Source organism: Pan paniscus, chromosome 9, assembly GCF_029289425.2.
Source record: "Pan paniscus chromosome 9, NHGRI_mPanPan1-v2.0_pri, whole genome shotgun sequence".
Classification (NCBI taxonomy): Eukaryota; Metazoa; Chordata; class Mammalia; order Primates; family Hominidae; genus Pan; species Pan paniscus.
The window spans coordinates 72,630,456-72,657,813 of NC_073258.2; the positions used below are offsets into that span (position 1 = coordinate 72,630,456).

The following is a 27,358-nucleotide window of genomic DNA, read 5'->3' on the forward strand; positions in this document are numbered from 1 at the left end:
ACCACTGCAGCAAAGAACCATGAAATGGGTGGCTTCAAACAATGTCTGAGCCTGGTGCCGTGGCTCACACCTAAATAATCTCAGCACTTTGGGAGGCTGAGGTGGGTGGATCACTTGAGGCCAGGAATTCGAGACCAGCCTGGCCAATATGGCAAAACCTCATCTCTACTAAAAATACAAAAATTAGCCATGCATGGTGGGAGGCACCTGTAGCCCAGCTACTTGGGAGGCCGAGGCAAGAGAATGGCTTGAGCCTAGGAGGTGGAGGTTGCAGTGAACCGAGATCGTGCAACTGCACTCCAGACTGGGCAATAGAGCAAGGCTCTGTCTAAAAAAAAAAAAAAAAAAAAAAAAAAGTCTGGAAGCCAGAAGTCCAAAATCAATCAAATGTCAGCAGGACCATGCTCCTTCAGAGGTTCTAGGGGAGAATCCATTCCTTGCCTCTTCCAGCTTGTAGAGGCTACTAGAATTCCTCAACTTGTGGCTGCATGATCCAATCTCTGCCTGTGATCACCTTGCCTCTTTCTCTTCTCCTCTTCTGTCTGGGTCTCCTCCTCTGGAGGAAGAGTGTCAGGCCTCTGAGCCCAAGCTAAGCCATCGTGTCCCCTGTGACCTGCACGTACACATCCAGATGGCCAGTTCCTGCCTTAACTGATGACATTATCTTGTGAAATTCCTTCTCCTTGCTCATCTTGGCTCAAAAGCTCCCCTACTGAGCACCTTGTGACCCCCACTCCTGCTTGCCAGAGAGCAAACCCCCTTTTTCCTTTACCTACCCAAATCCTATAAAATGCCCCCACCCCTATCTCCCTTCACTCACTCTTTTTGGACTCAGCCTACCTGCACCCCGGTGAAATAAACAGCTTTATTGTTCACACAAAGCCTGTTTGGTGGTCTCTTCCCACACACCCATGTGAAATGTGGTGCCATAACTCGGATCGGGGTACCTCCCTTGGGAGATCAATCCCCTGTCCTACTGCTCTTTGCTCTCTGAGAAAGATCCACTTACGACCTCAGGTCCTCAGACTGACCAGCCCAAGAAACATCTCACCAATTTCAAATCCGGTAAGTGGCTCTTTTTACTCTCTTCTCCAACTTCCCTCACTATCCCTCAACCTCTTTCTCCTTTCAATCTTGGTGCCACACTTCAATCTCTCCCTTCTCTTAATTTCAATTCCTTTCATTTTCTGGTAGAGACAAAGGAGACGTGTTTTATCCATGGACCCAAAACTCTGGTGCCTGTCACGGACTAGGGAAGGCAGCCTTTCCTTGGTGTTTAATCATTGCAGGGATGCCTCTATGATTATTCACACAGGTTTCAGAGGTGTCAGATCACGCAGGAATGCCTGCCTTGGTCCTTCACCCTTAGTGTCAAGTCCTGCTTTTCTGGGGAAGGGGCAAGAACCCCTCAACCCCTTCTCCTTCACCCTTAGCAGCAAGTCCCCCTTTTCTGGGGGGGGCAGGAACCCCCTCTTATCTCTGTGCCCCGATCCCTTATTTCCGTGCCCCCACCTCTTATCTCTGTGCCCTGATCCCTTATTTCCATGCCCCAACTTCTTATCTCTGTCACCTGATCCCTTATTTCTGTGACCTGACCTCTTATCTCTGCACCCCAACCCCTTATTTCTGTGCCCTGACCTCTTATCTCTGCATCACAACCATTTATTTCTGCACCCTTACCCCTTTCCTGCTTTTCTGGAAGGCAAGAACCCCCCATACCTTCTCTCTGTGTCTCTACTCTCTCTTTTCTCTAGGCTTGCCTCCTTCACTATGGGCAAGATTCTGCCCTCCATTCCCCCTTCTTCTCCCTTAGCCTGTGTTCTTAAAAACCTAAAACCTCTTTAACTCACACCTGACCTAAAACCTAAATGCCTTATTTTCTTCCACAATGCTGCTTGACCTGAATATAAACTCGACAGTAGTTCCAAATAGCCAGAAAATGGCACTTTCAATTTTTCCATCCTACAAGATCTAGATAATTCTTGTCGTAAAATAGGCAAACGGTCTGAGGCAACTGACATCCAGGCACTCTTTTACACATCAGTCCCTCCCTAGTCTGTTCCCAGTGCAACTCATCCCAAATCTTCCTTCTTTCCCTCCCACCTGTCCCCTCAGTCCCAACCGCAAGCATCACTGAGTCTTTCTAATCTTCCTTTTCTACAGACCCATCTGACCTCTCCCCTCCTTGCCAGGCCGAGCTAGGCCCCAATTCTTCCTCAGCCTCTGCTCCTCCATCCTATAATCCTTTTATCACCTCCCCTCCTCACACCGGGTCCGGCTTACAGTTTCGTTCCATGACTAGCCCTCCCCGACCTACCCAGCAATTTCCTCTGAAAAAGGTGGCTGGAGCTAAAGGCATAGTCAAGGTTAATGCTCCTTTTTCTTTATCCCAAATCAGATAGGGTTTAGGCTCTTTTTCATCAAATATAAAAATCCAGCCCAGTTCATGGCTCATTTGGCAGCAACCCTGAGATGCTTTACAGCCCTAAACCCTAAAAGGTCAAAAGGCCATCTTATTCTCAATATACATTGAATTACCCAATCTGTTCCTGACATTAAATAAAACTCTGAAAATTAAATTCTGGCCCTCAAACCCCACAACAGGACTTAATTAACCTCGCCTTCAAGGTATACAATAATAGAGTAGAGGCAGCCAAGTAGCAACATATTTCTGAGTTGTAATTCCTTGCTTCCACTGTGAGACAAACCCCAGCCACATCTCCAGCACACAAGAACTTCGAAACGCCTAAAGCGCAGTGGCCAGGTGTTCCTCCAGAACCACCTCCCCCAGGAGCTTGCTACGAGTGCCATAAATCTGTCCACCAGGCCAAGGAATGCCCACAGCTCGGGATTCCTCCTAAGCCATGTCCCATCTGTGCAGGACCCCACTAGAAATTGGACTGTTCAACTCACCTGGCAGCCACTCCCAGAGCCCCTGGAACTCTGGCCCAAGCCTCTCTGACTGACCCCTTCGCAGATCCTCTTGGCTTAGCAGCTGAAGACTGACACTGCCTGATCAATCACTTCGGAAGCCTACAGGACCGTCACAGATGCTCTAGGTAAATCTCACAGTGGAGGGTAAGTCTGTCCCCTTCTTAATCAATACGGAGGCTACCCACTCCACATTACCTTTTTTCAAGAGCCTGTTTCCCTTGCCTCCATAACTGTTGTGGGTATTGACGGCTAGGCTTCTAAACTTCTTAAAACTCCCCAACTCTGGTGTCAACTTAGACAACACTCTTTTAAGCACTCCTTTTTAGTTGTCCCCACCTGCCCAGTTCCCTCATTAGGCCGAGACATTTTAACTAAATTGTCTCCTTCCCTGACTATTCCTGGACTATAGCTACATCTCATTGCCACCCACCTTAACCCACAAGTAGGAGATACCTCTACTCCCTCCTTGGTGACCAATCATGCACCCCTTACCATCTCAGTAAAACCTAATCACCCTTATCCCGCTCAATGCCAATATCCCATCCCAACACATGCTTTGAAAGGATTAAAGCCTGTTATGACTTGCCTGCTACAGCATGGCCTTTTAAAGCCCATAAACTCTCCTTACAATTCCCCCATTTTACCTGTCCTAAAACCAGACAAGCCTTACAAGTTAGTTCAGGATCTATGCCTTATCAACGAAATTGTTTTGCCTATCCACCCCATGGTGCCAAACGCATATACTCTCCTATCCTCAATTCCTCCCTCCATAACCCATTATTCTGTTCTGGATCTCAAACATGCTTTCTTTACTATTCCTTTGCACCCTTCATCCCAGCCTCTCTTCACTTTCACTTGGACTGAGCCTGACACCCATCAGGCTCAGAAAATTACCTGGGCTGTACTGCTGCAAAGCTTCACAGACAGCCCCCATTACTTCAGTCAAGCCCAAATTTCTTGTCTGTTACCTATCTCAGCATAATTCTCATAAAAACACACGTGCTCTCCCTGTCGATCATGTCTGACTAATCTCTCAAACCCCAACCCCAGCTACAAAACAACAACTCCTTTCCTTCCTGGGCATGGTTGGATACTTTTGCCTTTAGATACCTGGTTTTGCCATCCTAACAAAACCATTATATAAACTCAAAAAAGTTAACCTAGCTGACCCCATAGATCCTAAATCCTTTTCCCACTCCTCTTTCTGTTCCTCGAAGACAGCTTTAAAGACTGCCACCACCCAGGCTCTCCCTGACTCATCCCAGCCCTTTTCATTACACACAGCCAAAGTGCAGCGCTCTGCAGTCGAAATTCTTACCCAAGGACCAGGATTGTGTCCTGTAGCCTCTTTGTCCAAACAACTTGACCTCACTGTTTTAGGCTCGCCATTATATCTCTGTGCAGTGGCTGCTGCTGCCCTAATACTTTTAGAGGCCCTTAAAATCACAAACTGTGCTCAACTCACTCTCTACAGCTCTCATAATTTCCAAAATCTATTTTCTTCCTCACACCTGATGCATATACTTTCTGTTCCCCGGCTCCTTCAGCTGTACTCACTCTTTGTTGAGTCTCCCACAATTACCATTGTTCCTGGCCCGGACTTCAATCCGGCCCCCACATTATTCCTGATACCACACCTGACCCTCATGACTGTATCTCTCTGATCCACCTGACGTTCACCCCATTTCCCCACATTTCCTTCTTTCCTGTTTCTCACCCTGATCACACTTAGTTTATTGATCGCAGTTCCACCAGGCCTAATCGCCACACAACAGAAAAGGCAGGCTATCCTATAGTACAAGCCACTAGCCCACCCCTTAGAACCTCTCATTTCCTTTCCAGCGTGGAAATCTATCCTCATAGAAATGACTTCTTAGTGTTCCATCTGCTATTCTACTGCTCCTCAGGGATTATTCAGGCCCCCTCCCTTCCCTACACATCAAGCTCAGGGATTTGCCCCCACCCAGGACTGACAAATTAGCTTTACTCAACGTGCCCCGAGTCAGGAAACTAAAATACCTCTTGGTCTAGGTAGACACTTTCACTGGATAGGTAGAGGCCTTTCCCACAGGGTCTAAGAAAGCCAACACGGTCATTTCTTCCCTTCTGTCAGCATAATTTCTCAGTTTGGCCTTCCCACCTCTATATAGCCCAATAGTAGACAGGCCTTTATTAGTCAAATCAGCCAAGCATTTTTTCAGGCTCTTAGTATTCAGTGAAACCTTTATATCCCTTACAGTCCTCAGTCTTCAGGAAAGGTAGAACAGACTAATGGTCTTTTAAAAACACACCTCACCAAGCTCAGCCACCAACTTAAAAAGGACTGGACAATACTTTTACCACTTTCCCTTCTCAGAATTCAGGCCTGTCCTTGGAATGCTACAAGGTACAGCCCATTTGAGTTCCTGTATAGATGCTCATTTTTATTAGGCCCCAGTCTCATTCCAGGAACCAGACCAACTTGGACTGTGCCCCAAAAAACTTGTCATCCCTACTATCTTCTCTCTAGTCATACTCCTATTCACCGTTCTCAACTACTCATAAATGCCCTGCTCTTGTTTACACTGCCGGTTTACACTGTTTCTCCAAGCCATCACAGCTGATATCTCCTGGTGCTATCCCCAAACCGCCACTCTTAACTCTTAAATAAATAATCTTTGCTGGCAAGGCTATGCTGAACCTCCTTAGGCACTCTCTAATTAGATGTCCTAGGTCCTCCCAATTCTTAGTCCTTTAATACCTGTTTTTCTCCTTCTCTTATTCTGTTTAGTTTTTCAATTCATACAAAACTGTATCCAAGTCATCACCAATAATTCTAAATGACAAATGTTTCTTCTAACAACCCCACAATATCACCCCTTACCACAAAATCTTCCTTCAGCTTAATCTCTCCCACTCTAGGTTCCCACGCTGCCCCTAATCCCGCTCGAAGCAGCCGTGAGAAACATCACCCATTATCTCTCCATACCATCCCCCAAAATTTTCGCCGTCCCAACACTTTACCACTGTTTCATTTTATTTTTCTTATTAATATAAGAAGACAGGAACGTCAGGCCTCTGAGCCCAAGCTAAGCCATCATATCCCCTGTGACCTGCAAGTACACATCCAGATGGCCGGTTCCTGCCTTAACTGATGACATTCCACCACAAAATAAATGAAAATGGCCTGTTTCTGCCTTAACTGATGACATTATCTTGTGAAATTCCTTCTCCTGGCTCATCCTGGCTCAAAAGCTCCCCTACAGAGTACCTTGTGATCCCCACTCCTGCCTGCCAGAGAACAACCCCTTTTTCCTTTACCTACCCAAATCCTATAAAACAGCCCCACCCCTCTCTCCTTTCACTGACTCTCTTTTTGGACTCAGCGTGCCTGCACCCAGGTGAAATACACAGCTTTATTGCTCACACAAAGCCTGTTTGGTGGTCTCTTCACACGGATGCGCGTGAAAAAGAGCGTCCTTCTTTTTTTTTTTTTTTTTGAAATGGAGTTTCACTCTTTTTGCCCAGGCTGGAGTGCAATGGCATGACCTCAGCTCACTGCCACCTCTTCCTCCTGGGTTCAAGCAACTCTCCTGCCTCAGCCTCCCCAGTAGCTGGGATTGCAGGCACGTGCCACCATGCCCGGCTAATTTTGTATTTTTAGTAGAGATGGGGTTTCTCCATGTTGGTCAGGCTGGTCTCGAAGTCCTGACCTCAGGTGATCCACCCGCCTCGGCCTAACAAAGTGCTGGGACTACAGGCATGAGCCACTGCGCCCGGACAAAAGTGTCCTCTAATAAGGACACTTGTCTTTAGATGTACAGCCTACCTAAAATACTCCAGGAGAATCTCAAGATCCTTAACTTAGTTACATCTGCAAAGACCCTTTTTCCAAATAATGCCACCTCCACAGATTCCAGGCACAAGGATCTGGATATATCTTGTGCAAAGCCACCATTCAGCTCACTACACTAGAAATAAGAAAAACAACGAAGTAACAAAAGGCGCAGAAGAAAGAACAGATGCAGCTTGTGTGGCAGTGGCCATCAAGGCAGGCTGGGGTAAAACTGTGTCAACAGAACCCCCAGATGGAACTCAAGTGCGGCCGTCTGCTCCCAGCTACTCACAGAGAACGTTTCTGTTTCTGACAGCAGAGTAAGAGAAGGGGTGGGAAGAGAGATAGCCCATTCTCTGTTGGCCTAATTCCTAAGGAATCGTGCCTCTGCCTTCGGGCCATTCTCAAGTCTTGTTCAAGGATAAAATGATTTATTGACGGCCGTAATTATAAAGCAATGCCAACAGAAGCACATCAGCATTTTTCATTTGTACTTACACGTGAGCAAGAGCAGTTTAGGGAAACGGGTGCCTTCAGGTTCTGTTTTCTCCATCTAGAAAAGGGCTGCCTTCATGGAATGCTGGTCCTGGGGAGAAGCCTCATTTCTATAACAGGAATTGATACAGTTTTAAATTCCGATTGGTACACGGAGCTACCCGTCCTCATTTCAAGCACTTCTGGTTTGTTCTGGGTTCAGTGGGTGAGCAATGAGTAGAACTCTGGGGAGGAGGATTTGTGGTGAGCGTGGTTTTGATACCCAGAGAGAGCTGTTTTTCCATCAGTGTCTTGACTGTGATTCAGAATGGGCTTCTCTGCTCAAGATGGGAGTGCTGGGCTGATTTAAGGCAGGTGATTGACTTGTTTTGGTGGCTACTTTTATACTAGCTGGTTAGCGAGCTATTTTATTCATTAGTTTCAGGCATGTGAGCTTAATGAAGCATTGGACCTCCCAAATTACAAGGAAAATAAAGATATAGCTTATATGGTAGGTTCGAAGGAGTTAGTGAACAAACACAGTAGGGCCACAAATTATTGTTAAAGACATGAATGCATGAAAGTGTATCTATGTCCAAATGGACTCTCTGCAACCATACTCTTCCACCTGAAAATTAGTAGATCGAAATTCAGCAAATGCTTGGACAAGGGATACTCTCAGAAGTATTCTGACTAAATAGCTTGGTTTCTTCTCATATCACTGAAGTAATTTCTTCCCAAATTGACTCTGGACTAAATCTTATGATACCTACTTGTTCTGATTGTACTTAGCCACCTGCAAATAAGGTGGGGGCAGTGGTAAGAGGAGCTGTTGAATGAAATTAAACATTTGTTGAATGCCTACTGAGGATAAAGCCCTGTGCTTTGTGCCAGGAAGATTCCAGAATAAATGAGGCACAGACCTACTCTCAGGAAGCTTTTGCAAACTAATGGAGAAAACACATTTGCAGGCAATGACTTATGGTATAAGAGGAAATGGGGCCAGGTACAGTGACTCACACCTGTAATCCTAGCACTTTGGGAGGCCAAGGTAGGTGGATCACTTGAGGTCAGGAGTTCAAGGCCAGCCTGGCCAACATGGCGAAACCCTGTCTCTACTAAAAATACAAAAAAAAAAAAAAATGAGCCAGGCTTGATGTTGTGCACCCACAATCCCAGCTACTTGGGAGGCTGAGGCACAAGAATCACTTAAACCTGGGAGTGTGAGCCGAAATGTAGTGAGCTGAAATCCCTCCACTGCACTCCAGCCTAGGAGACAGAGTGAGACTCTGTCAAAAAAAAAAAAAAAGGAAATAAGATTGATGTTGAATGGGAAATCTAAGCAGGATGGAATGGCAGGAGAGTGCCCACTTGCCCAGCTCCAATAACACTTTTGACAGCCATGACAATATTGCAGGGATGCCCATTCCTCATGGTATCTGAAGCCCCATGAAAGCTTGCGTCTGGAGACTGGTTCAGTCTTGACTTTAAGATCAGGGGATACAAGGAATGATTTTCATCTATCCCAAGCCAATAGTCCAGCCAAAAATCTAGGTCTGAGATGATGAGAAAAAGCAAGTCATGAACCATGTCAGCCATTTCATCATCTTCATCATCATCATCATCATCATCATCATCAAAAACAAAAGACAGACCTGTAACCGTCTTGTGTACCTGGCTCTTGTCTTAGTTCAAAATATAGAAGTATATTCTATGGCCAGTGAACAATGACCAAAATAGCTCCCATCACTCTTGTCTGCCACCATGTAAGATGTGCCTTTTGCCTTCCACCATGATTTTGAGGCTTCTTCAGCCACATGGAACTGTGAGTCCATTAAACCTCTTTTTCTTTATAAATTACCCAGTCTTGAGTAATAAAATAGTTGTTTGTCCACAACATCAATGAACGATGCTGTCACTTGTTCCAAACGCATATCATTTAAGAGGTTTGGATAAACAACAACCTAAAATAAATAAGCACAAAGCAAACTCAGGGCTACATAATCCCTGTGGTGAGGTAACTGACAATGGGTACAACTGGGACAGTTTACGGTTAAATCACTTCTATCTACGTGTGCCCAAGCAGTGAGATACTTGGTTTTAATTCTAAAAAATCATGGTGCACATTTACTCCTGCCTTCCAACTGGGCTCCAACGTCACCTCCTCAGAGAAACCCGCTTTTCTGTGCTTCCACTCTGCATTTTTTCAGCATTTAATAGAGCATCAGTCACCATCCGTATCTGGAAACAATGATTGTAAGAAACAGAAACCCATTTGTATGAGCTGGAGGGAAAGGAGCACACCTTATCTCTAACAGGCAAACTCATGGGCACGAGAAAAAAATGAGAGGCCATGAGAGAATGGAAACTGCAGTTACAGAAACCAAAATGCATCTTCCTGGCTCTCAGAAGCCCGTGGTCTCTTTTTTTTTTTTTTTTTTTTTTTGAGATGCAGTCTTGCTCTGTCGCCCAGGCTGGAGTGCAGTTGTGCGATCTCAGCTCACTGCAAGCTCCACCTCCCGGTGTTCACGCCATTCTCCCACCTCAGCCTCCCAATTAGCAGGGACTACAGGCACCCACCACCACACCTGGCTAATTTTTTGTATTTTTAGTAGAGATGGGGTTTCACCGTGTGAGCCAGGATAGTCTCGATCTCCTGACCTCGTGATCCGCCCATCTTGGCCTCCCAAAGTGCTGGGATTACAGGTGTCAGCCACCGCGCCCGGCAGCCCATGGTCTTTCTTATCAGCCCTGTGGACTTTCTTATCTCTGCTTCTCTCACTGACAACCAATTTTCCCTTTTTGCTCGTGGTCCATCATGGCAGCCAGCAGAGCCCACCACCAGCTGATCAGTCAGTTACTGGATATCTTGGACAGGGAGGGAGAGAGGGAGAGGGAGAGAGAGAGAGAATGACAATTGGGCTTCTGGCCAACCAATTGAGTATAGGGAGGGGAAGTACCATGGTACAAATATAGCGCCAAGACCTGCTTTCCAGCATGGCCAGTGAGTAGGGAAATTGAGGGAAGGTACCTGCAAACACAGCAGACATCTCAGAACATGCTCTCTGTTCTTAGTTCTCTCTCCTGCCTTCTCCTAGATTGTAAATATCACAAGACAATCTAGAATAGTACCTGGCTCAAAATATTTGAGAAAGAGAAAAAGGAAGGGATTGGATCAAACTCTGGACTTCATGGTTTCCTAAATTCACTCTGCAAGTTTTTGGGTTTTTTGTTTTTTGAGAGAGAGTCTTGCTCTGCTGCCCAGGCTGGAGTGCAATGGCATAATCTTGGCTCACTGCAACCTCCACCTCCTAGGTTCAAGCAAATCCCCTGCCTCACCCTCCTGAGTAGCTGGGATTACAGGCACGCACTGCTACACCAGTTAATTTTTGTATTTTTAGTAGAGATGGGGGTTTCACCATGTTGGCCAGGCTGGTCTCGAACTCTTGACCTCGTGATCCACCCACCTCAGCCTCCCAAAGTGCTGGGATTACAGGTATGAGCCACCACGCCTGGCTGACTCTGCAAGTATTTAAGTGAATGAATGTCAGTCCCTGAGAATCAGAAGAAAGGCATTAAATCTCTGTTAGGTTTAATCATGGTCAGCAGCTGTAGGGTGTCCTGGTTTTGGGATCAGTGGGATGAGGAACAAGCAGGTTCTCCAAACCACCACGCAGGGAGGGGAGGTGTTAACTAGGCCAAAGATGATGGGCAGGGTACGTGCCTGGGTTTCAAATAGCTTATGCCAGGCTTAAAAACAGACGCTGAAGCAGAAACTGTATTAAACAGATTGATGACACAATGGAGGGGGTCCAAAAGTTTAATATTGCTAAGAAGAATATAAATATTGATCATGCAATATGATATTGTTATCACACCATCTCCTGCTACACGCCAGGTTTCCTTTACCATGAGATAGAGGAGATTTGTGGATCCGACCTAACCCTCCAAATTGTAAGGTCCCTAAGAGTGGGCTCATGACATTCATGTTTTGTAAATGTGGCATAAAGGCTCATGCTGGCTGCCATGTGGCCCAATCCCAGTTCAATGCTGCATTCAAAGAACCATCATTCCAGCATGCAAGCATACTTAAAGGCAATTGAAATGTTTACCGCCGTCCCTCAAGACAAACACCAAAGAAAAATTATTTTCAAAATGCATAGCAACACTTCTTAAAATCTTATTTTCCCATCTCTTTCTCTCTCTCTACCACATTCCCAGCAGTTTCCCAGGAGCAAAACTGTCATAAAAACCCAGGAGCAAAATGATTAATGACTTCGCTATATCTGATTCTGATTTAGTTGGTTTAGAGTGGTGTCCGGGCATACTTATTTTTTAATAACTTGCCGGGCAAAGTGGCACACACCTGTAGTCTCAGCTACTCGGGAGACTGAGGCAGAAGAATCACTTGAGCTCAGGAGTTTGAGTCCAGCCTGGGCAACATAGCAAGACCCTGTCTCTAAAAAAAAAAAAAAGAAAACAAATCTCTCTCAGCTGCAGTCACGGTTGATAACTAGTTGATCAAATAATTGTGGTAGCCAGCCTTTGCAATGGACCTTAATATTCCCACCTCCTGGTGTTATTCATTGTGGAATCTGTCTTAGCTAGTCCTCAATTGGGTCTGGTATCCAGGCCCCGCCTTCAGAGGCTAGTCCCACCTCCTACCTCACACATGGTTTTACACTTACTTTCAAGACTGGCCTAAAAATGTAAAATGTACTTGTTTTGACCTTGTTTCCAATGAAACAACTATTCTAAACACTCATTTAGGATGGTTGGGGAAATTTGAACACCGGCTAAATATTGAAGATATTTGCTTCCAAATAACCCAGCTTGGTAATGAGATGATGGCGGCTGAGGCTGGTGATAGGCACAGGGGGCTTCATTATCAAATAGAAACAAGCGGAAGAAACAGAATCTTTTCCATAATAAAAATGTAAGGTAAGCACAAAAATGTATTGAGTGCATAAAAAGAATCTATGGTCTCACAGACATTAGCTTATAATTTGAACATCAAAAATAAAAGTGACAGCCAGGTGCAGTAGCTGATGCCTTTAATCCCAGCGCTTTGGGAGACCGAGGTAGGTGGATCACTTGAGCCCAGGAATTTGAGACCAGCCTGAGCAACATAGTGAGACCCCATTTCTAAAATAAATAAATACAAATAAAAGTGACTAGAATTGATTATAGAACATCAACTCTATTTGAGTCTATAAAGATTACTGATGGAGGGGGGCAATGGGGAGAAGGAGAAAGAGAATATATTTGTGACCTAGATTATTTTCCTTAGTTTTGAGAGAATCTTCGGGTCTCCTGGGTCTTCTAGCCCAGTATTTATATTTATTTTTTCATTTTTTATTTTTTTAGATGGAGTCTCACTCTGTCACCAGACTGGAGTGCAGTGGTGCGATCTCGGGCCACTTCAACTTCCGCCTCCCAGGTTCAATCGATTCTCCTGTCTCAGCTCCCCATGTAGCTGGGACTACAGGTACCTGCCACTGCACCTGGCTAATTTTTATATCTTTTGTAGAGATGGTGTTTCACCATGTTTGTACAGACTGGTCTCGAACTCCTGACCTCAAGTGATCCACCCACCTTGGCCTCCCAAAATACAAGGATTACAGGCATGAGCCACCACACCCTGCCTATTTTCCTTAGTTTTCAAGGAACCTTTAGGTCCCCTGGGTGTTCTAGCCCAGTATATCTCAAACTTTGCTGCACTGAGGACCTTGTCGAAATGCAGGTTCTCAGCTGGGAGGCTCAGTGGGCCAGCAAATCTGCATTGGTTTAGGAAGCTCACCCTGAGTAGCAAGTTTCAGTGAGGACCAGGCAGACCCCTACCTGCTAACCCCCTCTCAGCTGGGCTTAACTCTGGCTCTCTCCCGCCAGGGTTCCTCCCCTCAAAATAGGAGCTATTTTCAAAAAGTCTCTTGGGAAAAAGGCCCTGTTTTAAAATCGGGGTGTTTAACACGGGGTTTTAAGGCCTTTGCCCAGACCCCCGCAACCAACTTAGAACTGACGTTTTTACTTTTGAAGGCCCCACTCCACACCATATTAAATTCATTAAAATCAACCCCCATGACAGGCATCTCTCAGGCATCATGCCCTCAGAACGGAGCTGCAGCTGACCACTTGACAATGTTGCAAAGCATTAAACATGCATTCATTTCAGCCTTGCAGTTTTCACATTTAGGAGCCAATTGTCTTAGGTCTAAAGCATTCATGTCCAAGCATTGTTATGGGCCCCAGACACTATGCTTCCCAGCCTTCATGGCCTCTGCAATGCTGGTTCCTACCGCCCCACCCCTGGGTTCTGGCCGGCTAGCCCACACCACCTCACTGCTCCCCCATTCAAGTGTGCCTTAAGTGTGTGGTTTCCAAACTCATCTACACTTTAGGATCACCTGGGATTTTTTAAGTGTTCCAAAACCCAGGCCACACCCCACCCCAGAATAATTAAACCTCAACCTCTGGAATGGGACATAGCATCTGTTTTTTGTTTTTTGTTTTCTTTGGTTTTTGAGACAGAGCCTCACTCTCTTACCCAGGCTGGAGTGCAGTGGCACAATCATAGCTCACTACAGCCTCCAACTCCTGGGCTCAAGCAACCCTCCCACTTCAACCTCCAGGGTAGCTGGGATCACAGGCGGGCACCACTATGCCTGGCTAATTTTTTAATTTTTTATAGAGACAGTATCTCCCTATGTTCTCCAGGCTGGTCTCAAATTCCTGGGCTTTAGTGATCCTCCCGCCTCAGCCTCCCAAATTGCTGGGATCACAGGCGTGAGCCACCTTGCCTGGCCATCAGCATCTGTATCTTTTGAAGCACAGACGAGTTTGGGAACTACTGCCCTAGACTGAGCTCCGTCTCCTAGCCCCGTCTGACGGTAGGATTCTGCTGGGCTGCTTCTGAAAACAGAGCTCCCCAGGCTCCTTCCCAGGTAATTCTGATTCATTAGGTCTGGGGTGGGCCCTGGAATGTGTATTTTTTACCAGGTCCCTCTGGGTGAATCAGGCTAAAGCCAGTTTGGGATCTGAGACCTTGGCGCTCATTCCCCAGCTTCCCTCCTAACCCAGTTCCCAGCTTGGCCCACCTCACCCAGGCTGTGTCACATCTGACTTCGCAGATTACACCTGAGAGGGAAGCCCCAGCCATCACGATGTGAGAACATTTTACAATGATGAGGAAATTCCAAATACATTTTAAAACTCATTCAGGATTAGCGTTCACCTTAAACTTAACAGACTCTGAGAACGGGCTGGCCACGTGCTGTGCACAACCCTTAGTGCTCTTCTGTGACTAATATTTGGATAATTGATTGTTGGAAGCTCAGGAAGCCTCTCTCTCTCCGAGGGGTTGAAGTTAACTTCCATATTTCTGAAGTAGGGAAGAAAATGAGGATGCCCTGCCTTTTGCTAGACTGAATACTGTCCTCCAAAAACTCACATTCACCAGGAATCCCAAAATGTGACCTTATTAGAAAATAGGGGCGGGGCATGGTGGCTCATGCCTGTAATCTTAGCACTTTGGGAGGCTGAGGCAGAAGGATCACTTGAGGTCAGGAGTTCGAGACCAGCCTGGCTAGCATGGCAAAACCCTGTCTCTACTAAAAACACAAAAATTAGCTAGGCATGGTGGCATGCACCTGTAATCCTAGCTACTTCGGAGGCTGAGGCTGAAGAATCACTTGAACCAGGAGGCAGAGTTGCAGCAAGCTGAGATTGTGCAACTGAACTCCAGCCTGGGCAACAGAGCAAGACTCCATCTCAAAAAAAGAAAAGAAATTAGGGTCACTGCAGATCTAATTACAAAGAAGTCATATTGGAATAGCATGGACCTTAAATGGAGTAATAACGGCATCCTCATGGGAAGAGAAGAAGAGACAGAGACACACAGGAGAGAAGGCTACATGAGAATGAAGGAAGAGAATGGAATGATGTGGCCACAAGCCAAGGATTGCCAGCAACCACCAGAAGCCAGAAGAGGCAAGGAAGGATTCATCCCTAGAGCCTTTAGAGGGAGCACGGCCCTGCCCGTTTCAGACATCAAGCTTCCAGAACTGGAGAGAATGACTTTCTGTTGTCCTGAGCCACCCATTTGGGGAACTTAGAACAGCCACAGCCAGCTCATGTACTCCTGAATGCATTTCAGGCATTAATAAGCACTGTCTTGGCCAGGCAGGGTGGCTCACCCCTGTAATCCCAGCACTTTGGGAGGCTGAGGTAGGTAGATCACCTGAGGTCAGGAGCTCGAGATCAGCCTGACCAACATGGAGAGACCCCATCTCTACTAAAAATAGAAAAATTAGCTGGGCGTGGTGTTGCACACCTGTAATCCCAGCTACTTGGAAGGCTGAGGCAAGAGAATCACTTGAACCCTGGAGGCAGAGGTTGCAGTGAGCTGAGATTGCGCCATTGCACTCCAGCCTGGGCAACAAGAGTGAAACTCCATCTCAAAAAAAATAATAAGTACTGTCTTGACTGTGGTCATCAAAAATATTTGATTAAGGGTTAGCTAGAAAGACTGACCCTTTCACAGATGGACAGAAGGGCCAAAAGAAAATAGACTGCACTGGGGCAAGAAGGATAAGAATCCTATGGAAAAAAAAAAAGAGGGATTGGTTTAGTGAGTGCTGGGGAGAGGCATTTGTTTTCTTGCTTAAAAAAGAAACACAGGTTGGGTGCGGTGGCTCAAGCCTTAATCCCAGCACTCTGGGAGGCCAAGGTGGGTGGATCACCTAAAGTCAGGAGTTCGAGACCAGCCTGGCCAACACTGTGAAGCCCCATCTCTACTAAAAAGACAAAAAAGAAAAGAAAGAAAGCAATTAACCAGGCATGGTGGTGGGCGCCTGTAATCCCAGCTACTCGGGAGGCTGAGGCAGAGAATTACTTGAACCTGGGAGGCGGAGGTTGCAGTGAGCCAAGATGGCATCATTGCACTCCAGCCTAGGCAACAAGAGTGAAACTCTGTCTCAACCAAAAAAAAGAAAGTAAAAAAACATAGTTTTAAGTCCACTCAGTGGCGTTTAAAAATACATTCCTATTGTGCAGTGCTTTTGGAATCTTTTCTAAACTTCTGTTGCACATGATCTAATTTGATCTTCATAGCAACTCCCTGAGGTGGATAGGGCAGGCCTTTCTGAACACCTATTTTCTAGTTTGCATTAAAAGAACGGAATTGGCTGGGACCAGTGGCTCATGCCTATAATCCCAGCACTTTGTGATACAGAAGGGAAGTGCTCGGAAGGGAAGAATGTGGTCCCTTTAAATGATATGGAAGTAAGGAAGGGAAGTACAGGGTACAGGAGGGTGTGGTCGCTGTCTAGTGCTCCACCCCAGGGCCTGTGATCACGGACCTAGGTGAGGACAGGGGTTTTTGTTTTCCTGCCCAAATGTTGCATTTCCCAAGACAACCCTGGCTGCCACACCCCCATTCTGTGCCTATAAAAACCCTGAGACCCTAGCAGGCAGACACACAGGCAGCTGGACTACGAGAGGAGCACATCAGTGGAGGAACACATGGGTGCTGCAGGTCAAGAGGAACGCACCAATGGACACAGGCACACCGCAGGCCACTTACTGGCACAACAAGCAGAGTTTGGCTGGGACAGTCAGAGAAGAGTCGGGCCACTCGCCTGACTCCAGGGGAAAACCATCTTCCTTCTGGCTCCCCATCTGCTGAGAGCTACTTCCACTCAATAAATCCTTGCACTCTCACGCCTGTAATCCCAGCACTTTGGGAGGCCAAGGCGGGCAGATCACGAGGTCAGGAGATTGAGACCATCCTGGCTAACACGGTGAAACCCCATCTCTACTAAAAATACAAACAAATTAGCTGGGTGTGGTGGCGGGCACCTGTAGTCCCAGCCACTCAGGAGGCTAAGCAGGAGAATGGCGTGAACCCTGGAGGCGGAGCTTGCTGTGAGCTGAGATCACACCACTTCCGGTACACCAAGGCAAGAACCCCGGGACAAAGAGAGCCCTCTGTCTTTGCAATAGGGCGGGGGTCTAATTGAGCTGACTAACACAAGCTACTTACGGACGGCTAAACTAAAAGAGCACCCTGTAACACACGCCCACTGGGGCTTCAACTATAAACATTCACCCCTAGACACTGCCACGGGGCTCCCTGCCTGTCTGTATGCTCCCCTAGAGGTTTGAGCAGTGGGGCACTGATGAAATGAACCACACCCCCATCGCATGCCCTTCGAGGGGGACAAGGGAACTTTTCCCATTTTATCTGAGAGGCCAAGGCAGGAGGTTCACTTGAGCCCACAAGTTTGAGACCAGCCTGCTCAACATAGCAAGACCGCATCTCTACAAAAACAAATAAGTAAACCAAAAAAAAAAATAAACATTAAAAATTAGCCAGATGTGGTGGCACACACCTGTAGTCCCAGCTACTCAGGAGGCTGATGTGGAAGGACTGCTTGAGCCCAGGAGGTTGAGGCTGCAGTGAGCCAAGATTGAACCACTGCACTCCAGCCTGGGCGACAGAATGACACCCTGTTTCAACAACAACAAAAAGAATGGAACAAAATAGCTTCTCAAATAGCTAGTAGAGGCAGATCTGGTACTCAAATGCAGGTTTTCCAGGTTTCAATTCTTGGTTCTAGCAGTATTATGGAGAAACATGATCACTAATACATGAAGGAGAAGAGATTTCAAGTTCTGATGAAAAGATGGTAGAGGGGAGTTAGTTGACTAGGAGTGACTAGGAATGGGAAGAAAACGCATGACACTACTTACAGGAAAGAAGAAAAATAAGCATAGAGGTGACTGAGCGGACAGAAAGGACTTGGAAGAAGCGTGTTTGGCCCTGTCTCTGCATTTCTTCCCTTGCATTAGTAACTTCCCTGATGACTTGGATGAATCTTCTCTTCCAGGGCATCCAGTGTTCCCTTTCTGTCCACTTCTCCTTTCCCAGGGCCCATACAGTCTGGGAACGCATGCTCTGCAGGCTTCTCATATCTTTCCTTCCTTAATCAGCCCCTAGCATCTCTATGTAACCCATACACACCTGGAGTTCCACATGTCCCAGTCTTTGCACTGCAGTGAATTCAAAGAAAGGTAGACTCTAGCTGGGTGCAGGGACTCACATCTGTAATCCCAGCACTTTGGGAGGCCAAAGCAGGTGGATCACTTGAGCCCAGCAGTTCAAGACCAGGCCTGGCCAACATGGTGAAACCCCATCTCTACTAAAAACACAAAAATTAGCTGGGCTTGGTGGTACGTGCCCAGTAGTCCCAGCTACTGGGGAGGCTGACGCAGAAGAATTGCTGGAACCCAGGAGGCAGAGGTTGCAGAGAGCTGAGATCGCGCCACCGCACTCCAGCAGCCTAGGCAACAGAACAAGGCCCAGTCTCAAAAAAACACAAAGACAAAACTAAACCAAAAAAAAAAAAAAAAAACCACACACACACACAAAAACAATGGTAGACTCCAATAAGAAAAATTCAGTCAAAAGCAATTCAAATAATTACTCAGTCGACCCAGTTCTATCTCAGTTCTTTATTATATATATAAACTTATTGTCTAGATTCCCTAGTTTTCTTTTTCTTATCCTTTTTGTTTTCTTTTGAGACAGGGCCTCACTCTGCCACCCAGCTGGAATATAGTGGCACGATCATGGCTCACTGCAGCCTCAACCTCCTTGGATGAAGTAGTTCTCCCACCTCAGCCTCCCAAGTAACTGGGACTACAGGTGCATGCCACCATGCTCAGCAACTTTTTGTGTTTTTTGTAGAAACGGGGTCTCACTATGTTGGCCAGGCTGGTTTGAACTCCTGGACTCAAGAAGTCCACCGGCCTCAGCTTCCCAAAGTGCCAAGATTACAAGCATGAGCCACTGCACCTGGCTGATTGCTTAGTTTTCTTTTTCTCTTTGCCCATTGCCTGGATTCCATAAGCAGAATGAAAACCCAGGGGCTGACTTTGTAGGCAAGACTCTTTCCTCTTCAAAACGTAAATTGCTTCAACTGGTACCAAAACGGAAACGCGTTTATAACTTAACATCTTTTCTTCCTACCCCTTCAATCTCTTGAGCAATGAGAAAAGGCACTGGGCTCTTTCTTTGGTGACACATAGTCTGTGCCCTCAAAGAACACTGACAACCCGGCAACATCCATTCAAAGAGCTTATCCGTACTCCCCTCCTTTATCCCCAAGGTCACTGGGTCAGAGCTCATGGAGTCATTCACAACATGATGTTTAACACCGAGAGGCTCTGGAAGTGCTCCTTCAAGATGCAGAAGAAGACCCATTGCTGAGACAATCGTGTTCTCTCTCTCTCTGGATCACCGCCCAGAGACAAGGACTTCCAGAGACCCTGGCTTCCCCGGCTGCTGCCTCTCATTCCTGCGCCTGTGGGATGAGAGTTCGAAGCTGTGCGACCTTGACCAAGTTACTTACGCTCTCTAAGCATATGTTTCCCTAAATGTGAAATAGGGATGATGGTGATGTGTTTATTTCACAGATTTGATAGAAGGATTAAATGAGAGATGCATCAAAAGCAGTGGGCACAGGGTCAATGCTCAGTGAGCTTTCTCTTTTCTTATCAATAGACAGGTCTCCATGAGGACAGAGACTGGCTTCATCTCGACTGTAGCCTCAGGGCTGGCCACAGTGTCTGCACCCAGCAGGACTTCAGTAAATATCTGTTTATACACTAACCACAGACTTAGGCATAAAAGCCCTTTGGAAGAAAGTTGACCATTTCATGCACCTTCAGACTATGAAGAGCAGTGATGACAACTTTAGCTTGAGAGGGTCTCAGTGCCCATTCATCACCACTGTGAAAAGGCAGAAACCAGAGCTGTGTGTTTAACTCCCAGCCCCAAAACCTGTTGGCTTTGCTTTATCACTATGAGCTTCCAATGGCATCCCTTTAGAATGGGGCCTCTCTCTTCCTCCCCAAGGCACCAGCCTTCTCCCAGACCTATCCTTATTACCTGGTTCCTCCTCTCTGTACTCTGAGCCCATGCTGTGCTCGTCAGATAGCAACATGGGAGAACACAACAGCCCAGAATGCAGGCTGCAGAGTTAGATCCCCAGAACACGATCTCAGCCGGCTCCATCCTTCCTCAGCTGGGCGACCGTGGCCAATGACTTGCCCTCTGTGCCTGAGTTGCTCCATCTGGGAAATGAAGATTGTCATAGTCCCTGCTTCAAAGAGTCACTGGGAGGATTAACTGAGAAAGTGCAGGGAAGGTGCTTGGAACTAAATGCTCAAAAAAAGTCCATCTGGCCAGGTGCAGTGTCTCACGCCTGTAATCCCAGCACTTCGGGAGACCAAGGCAGGCGGATCACTTGAGGTCAGGAATTCAAGACCAGCCTGGTTAACATGGCAAAACCCCGATTCTACTAAAAATACAAAAATTAGCCAGGCATGGTAGCAGGCACCTGTAATTCCAGCTACTTGGGAGGCTGAGGCATGAGAATCACTTGAACCTGGGAGGCAGAGGTTGCAGTGAGCCGAGATGGTGCCACTGCACTCCAGCCTGGGCAACAAGAGTGAAACTCTGTCTCAAAAAAAGCCAAAAAGTCCATCATTCTTACTAATGGAGGCCAAATCATCTCAGTGCTTCTTTGGCTGATCAGTATGCTCCAAGCCAGTGTTATCCAATAGACCAGAGGTCCCCAGCCCCCAGACCATGGACCAGTAGTGGTCTGTGGCCTGTTAGGAACTGGGTTGCACAGAAGGAGGTGAGCAGCAGGCTAGCGAGTGAAGCTTCATCTGTATTTACAGCTGATCCCCCTGGCTGAGCACTGTCTCCTGTCAGATCAGCAGTGGCATTAGATTCTCATAGGAGCACCAACCCTATTGTGAACTGCATGGGGAAGGGATCTAGGTTGTGTGCTCCTTATGAGAACCTAATGCCTGATGATCTGTCACTGTCTCCCACCACCCTGAGATGGGATTATCTAGTTGCAGGAAGACAAGCTCAGGGCTCCCACTGATTCTACATTATGGTGAGTTGTATAATGATTTCATTATATATTATAATGTTCATAACAATAGAAATAAAGTACACAATAAATGTAATGCACTTGAATCATCCCAAAACTTCCCCCCCAAAAATCCATGGAAACTGCTCACTGGTGCTAAAAAAAAATTGGGGACCACTGCAATAGACTATTCAGTCACGGTCCAATCAAACATTCTGCAATGGTGGACTTGCTCTACTCTGCACTGTCCAACATGGGAGCTGCTAGCCACCCACATGGGCCGTTGAGCCCTTGAAATGTGGCTGGTGAGAATGAAGAGCTGAATTTTCAATTTTCTCTTATTTTAACTTTTTTTTTTTTTTTTTGAGACAGAGTCTCACTCTATTCCCCAGGCTGGAGTGCAGTGGCACAATCTCGTCTCACTGCAACCTCCATCTCCCAGGTTCAAGCAATTCTCCTTCCTCAGCCTCCTGAGTACCTGGGATTACAGGAACGTGCCTTCATGCCCGGCTAATTTTTGTATTTTTGTAGAGACAGGATTTCACCATGTTGGCCAGGCTGATCTTGAACTCCTGACCTCAGGTGATCTGCCCACCTTGGCCTCCCAAAGTGCTGGGATTACAGGCATGAGCCACCACGCCTGGCCTTAATTCATTTCTAAATCACGAAATCTAAACAACAAGTGGCTAGGAGCTACCATAGTGTACAAGGCAGCTGTAGAATCACAGGAAATAGTCAATGACCCTGTCCTGCTTCAAGTTGACTTTTCCCCCTCATGGTGACACTCTAGATTCTTTCCTCTTCTCTCACATTTTTTAGATTTTCAGGCTTAGACCATGAAAATAAGTTCTGTCCTTCCAAGAAAATAACGTTCATAACACTTACTGTATACCAGGCTGATTTCAGTGCTTTACATGTATTAATTTACAACAACTCTGAGGCAGGAGCTGTGGTTATGCCCGTTTAACAGATGAGAAAACTGAGGCACAAAGTGGTGCTGGAACTTCTCAAAGTCACACAGGTTTCAGGAGGCAGAACTCGGATTTGAACTCACTTTGGGTTCAGCAACTCACAGCTCTCACCTATGACATAATATTACTTCTGTGGTCAAAACACTTAGACCTGGATTTCACAGGAATCTTGTGCTTGCCTGGCTGCTAGGGAGGTTTTCATCATCTTCCTTATCTCACAGTTCAAAACCCAGGGCCTCTCCATGCTCTCAATCTGGTGGCCGTTCACTGGCAGGAGGCTTCTGGGAAGGTTCTCCTTTTCTGCCATTTTTCTTATTCGTGGTTTTTTGTCTCATTGGTGTTTATCTGCAGAACTTTGTTTCCTTCTGCTCAATTCTTAATCAGAGTGCTTTTCCTCTTGGCTGAATTCATAAGTGTTTATGCAAAAAGAGGTTGGGCACAGAGCCAGGCTCGTCTGGCAAGTGGATATCAAATTGTTGTATCTCGTTCTGCCATTCGCGGCTCCTGCTGTGGGGCTGGGTCATCTGCCAGCTCTCCAAGGAGCTGGCGGGAAACCGCTGCAATCAGAGCGAACCCACGGCCCGGGTCAGCCCGCCTCGGTACAGCACTCCAGCTGGCCCCCAGTGCCTTATGGGGACACATCTGCATTGCCAGGCAGGGCTGTGGGAGGGCCGCCTGCCTCCTGTCCATCACAAGGAAAACCTACCCTTGTCCTGCATCCCTTCCAGGCAGCCTGTGTGGAGATTGCTGCATTCACCTTTAATATGGCTAAAATGTTTTCCTTCAATGACAGTAATGCTGCCAGAATCCATCAAGACACCCAGGAACTGATGTGCCTTGGCAGATGATGCTGGAAAGATGGGATTCCTGGCAGCCTTTGCATCCCTTGCTTACAGCCCACGAGTGTCTCCACCGTCCAGCAGGGCTTCTCTCACGGTCAGGACAGAAAGAGAGAGAGTCTATCTGGAACAGGCTCGGATTTTAAATGAGTGTCCCCGATAATTCAACATGATCGATGGCTGAGGTATTTCACCAAGTTCAGGAGTCCCAGTTCTCAGAGAGAGGCAGCCAGCCATGACTGTAAGACCTGGGCAAAGCATATAAACCAGACGGCAGGTCTCGCCCCTCCCCAGAGAGCTCCAGAGAGTATCAAAGAGTGAAACAACAGAGGGATGGTCTGGGTGGGGTCATCGTGGCCGGCAAGGGTCTGTGACAGCACCTTGTTAGGCTACCCCCAAGAGGAAATTTGGAGAGAGGGTGGGAGGGCAGCTCTCAGTGCAAGCCAAGTCTTCTGGAAAATCACTTTCAAACTTTGGAGGATTGTGAGCAAGATGGGACCAGCAACTTCTACCTAAAAGAATGTTAATAGCAAGATAACTCATCCTAATATTGGTCCAAGCTGGGTCTTTATTATGCATCATAAAGGCTCTGAGAATAACAATGTAACCTCCAAAAGGGCTGCGGGCTTTGAGGAATCTCAGGCAACTCGCTTCCTTCTGCTCAGTGTCTCCCCTGGAGCACAGCAAAGCAAGGAAACACTTAGAGCCAAGCTTGAGTTCTGAATTTCAAACACAGGGAGTCCATCTCTTTCTACCCAGTTGTTCCCTAGAATCAGTAACTAACTCCTTCCCCTTAATGGCACGTACTTCCCAAGCACGATGGGCTGTCCATGAGCCTCCCCCAAACATGTGCACCTTGTGAGATAAATTCTGTCAGCCAAAGAGACCAGACAAAATGTAAAACCAAAGTGAAGCCTTTCCTTGAATTATAGGTTCTAAAGAGTTTTGGACCCTCTACAAAACCCAAGAGTTAGGAATTGCCTGTAAGAAGTACCAGCTCTTGTTTTAAAGAGGCACTTTAAGAATAATAGCCATGCTGATGTCACACTACGCTAAGGGATAATAATGAACCTAATAAAACTAGCAATTTTCCAATTGCTTTTGCTGCTGGAAACACTGATTATGCTAACTAAAGGGTAGAAGAGTAAATAGCCACTCTTTTGCATCCAATTAAGTCTTCAGATTATTTCTCAGAAGTATTTGTTGAAAATAGCACTTCTGATAATCATGGGTCCCAAATAAACAGAGTCAAGTGTGGTGTGGTACATGTGTGAGTGTGTGTGTGTGTGTGCACACATGTGTCTTTCTGGAGCTCATTTTATGGAGATCCCGCATAGCTCCCCAAATTCCTATGAGACCAAATAAGAAAAATCACAATTTCCTAAGACTACAGCTTGGGATATCTTTGGAAAAGTTGTGTATTGAGAACACAGCATATGGAAACTATTTCACGTTGGCAATATCTGTGATTTAACATTGCAAACATTAGAAATACAACTGGTTCTTCAGAGCCACCTAAGTCTCTCATAATGGCAATATTAGTTTCTTCTAAATAATAAATTAGCCAGTCAAACTATGTTCTACAGCATGTTAGAAGTTTCATCCTTCTAGTCAATGTCACATTTCAAGGCAAAGTCGATTTACATGTAAGTTAAACGAAGTGCTGTCACTAAAAATTGAGAATTATGTCTAATGCCAATCAGAAATGGAATAAATAAGTATTAGAGGATTTGCAAGTGAAAGCAACCATAGAAATGCTATCATCAGGAAGGAAAATGTATTACCTGCAGAGGTTACAGATAAGACACTAGAACCCAGAAGAGAAAGAATCTCTGTAAATATTTCCATTAAGTTAATCAAGAGTGGCTGGGTACAGTGGCTCATGCCTGTAATCCCAGGACTCTGGGAGGCCAAAGCGGGTGGATCACGAGGTCAGGAGTTCGAGACCAGCCTGGCCAACATGGTGAAACCCTGTCTCTATTAAAAATACAAAAAATTAGCCGGGCGTGGTGGTATACACCTGTAATACCAGCTACATAAGAGGCTGAGGCAGGAGAATTGCTTTAATCCAGAAGGCAGAGGTTGCAGCTAGCTGAGATCACACCATTGCACCCCAGCCTGGGTAACAGATCACGACTCCAATTTGAAAAAAAAGAAAGAAAGAAAGAAAGTTAGTCAGGATGAGAATAGGATGAGTTTTTCACCCACAAAAGGAGATTCATGCATTCTTTGAACATGCATTCCATCAATAGTGAGCACCTGCTCTGAGCTAGGCCCGTTCTAGGTCCCAGGAAATGGGTAACCAACCAGACATGGCCCCCGATTTGGAGCTCACATTTTAGAGCAGCTAAATGGACAATAAACAAGTAAGCAAATTAAGATCATCTTAAATTTGGGGAAGTTCTTTAGAGAAGCACTTCCATAAAGCTGATTCGCATCATAGACTATGACTGCCAGGTGGTAGGGAAGGTAACATCTCACTTGCTTGTGGATAGCAGAGCTTCTGAGGCCTTGCAAAGTATTTAGTACTAAGATTTCTGTCTTAGGTCAAGTTCCCTAAAAGCAGAGCCTGAGGCAGGGATTGAGTGCATGTAATTCATTCAGGAAGAACTCTCAGGAGATAGGAGCAAGGAAAACAGGATATGGCAGGGAAGGAGCTGAGTGAGATATGGTCTCAGCTGGACACCAGCTCCAGTCTGATCTCACAGGGAGCTCCAGAGGATGAACTGCACTACCATATTATCCCAGCCTAAGGTCTTTTGTTCTCCTGTGTCAGCTGGTCCCTGGCCAAGGGCTGCAGACTCTCTTGGGGCCCCAGCAGACTGGAGGAGAAGGAGCATGGTCTGTGGTCTACTCTTTTGTGCAAACCCACCCACCTCTTCCCCAGCTGACACTGCTGGAGGAGGAGAGGGAGAGATGTCATCTCCTCCTATGGCAACCTGTGGGATGGCAATGGCCCTTTTCCTGTTGGGTGTAATCTGCTGCCATCTCTTGCTGTCTGCAGCCTGACACAGAAGGGTGAAGGTCACCAGGTTCCACTGACAGGGGTCTTTGTCTCAAGCAGCAACCCTAGGACTGAGGGTCCCTTGCAAGATTCAGCCACATTTCATGACTGTCTGCAACACACCCCATGCCTCTGATGAAAGAACCCAATGCCCCATACTGCACTCATTTCTGCCAGACTAGGGTCCCTGATCTCAATTTCCCTCTGCAGTCCCCAACTCTGGGGCCTGCAGACACATTTCAGATCCCTCCTTAGTACCTCCCAGGAGGCAGAAGCCAGAGGAAATAATCCTTGTCCCAATGCCCCTGACCATGCCACCTCACTGCAAGCTCTTTCTCCCTCTCCAGGAAAAATCAAGCTTGTTGAATACTTACCAATATGCCACATGCATTTAGTCCCCATAACCACTTCTTGGGGCAGCATTACCATCCCCAAGTTACAGATGAGGAAACTGAGAAGAGCATTTATATAACATGCATCTAAGTGGTGGACAAAGGATCTAACCAGGCAGTGCGGCACCAGAGCACACATTTTTGTTGTTCAGAGAGATGGGGTCTCTCTCTGTCCCTCAAACTGGAGTGCAGTGGCCTGATCATAGCTCACTGCAGCCTTGAACTCCCAAGCTCCAGCAATCTTCCCGCCTCAGCCTCCAGAGTAGCTGGGACTAGAGGCATTCACACCAACACAGCTAATTTTTAAAAAACATTTTTCTAGATATGGGGTCTGATCCCAAACTCCTGACTTCAAGCGATCCTCCTGCCTCAGCCTCCCAAAGTGCTGGGATTACAGTCATAAGCCTCTGCACTCAGCCCAAAGCACACTTTTTTTTTTTTTTTTTCAGATGGAGTCTCACTCTGTCACCCAGGCTGGAGTACAGTGGCAAAATCTCGGCCCAGAGCACACTTTTAACCACCATATCATTCTGCCTCTGGGTAGGTTACTCAAGCTCTGTAGCTGATCAGATGTCTGTAGAGAGAAAGAGACATCAGTCTCCCCTTCTTCCAAACACCCCCAAATTTTACAAGTGATTTTCTCAGATCCCTCAGCATCAGGCATAGGGATGAGCAGGGCAGCCTGTCCCCTTCCCAACAGCCCAGCAGATATCCCAAGATTACATCTCATTGGCTCTGACTAGGACATGAGCCCAAAGCTGAACCAGTTGCTGTAATCATGGCCTGCAGCATCCTCGGTCCTCTGGCCAGGCCAGAGCTACATCCCACCTCTGGATCCTCGAGTTGAGTCAATACATCTTGAACCAGGTGCGGACTGAAGCTCAAGGGGGAGTCAGAGTAATGTGACCAAGCCCACCAGGAAGTGGGTGCTGAGCAGGCAAGCATTCATCACCCACTGCACACACCAGGGAAGGCTTGTGGTGG

The 27,358-nt window shown here is 46.6% G+C and overlaps 1 protein-coding gene and 1 long non-coding RNA gene across 2 annotated transcripts in view; both read right to left on the reverse strand.

Moving 5' to 3' along the window:
* Window positions 1–27,358, reverse strand: part of LOC130540629 (uncharacterized) — a 192,117-nt gene that overhangs the window by 64,002 nt on the left and 100,757 nt on the right. The window lies entirely within an intron of this gene.
* Window positions 1–27,358, reverse strand: part of LOC129393287 (uncharacterized) — a 105,851-nt gene that overhangs the window by 62,716 nt on the left and 15,777 nt on the right. Inside the window, exons 3-4 of the long non-coding RNA XR_010113472.1 lie at window positions 9,852–23,490; window positions 7,247–7,353 (exon numbers count right to left, since the gene is read on the reverse strand). This is a non-coding gene — a long non-coding RNA (uncharacterized LOC129393287). The remainder of the gene's footprint in view (window positions 1–7,246; window positions 7,354–9,851; window positions 23,491–27,358) is intronic.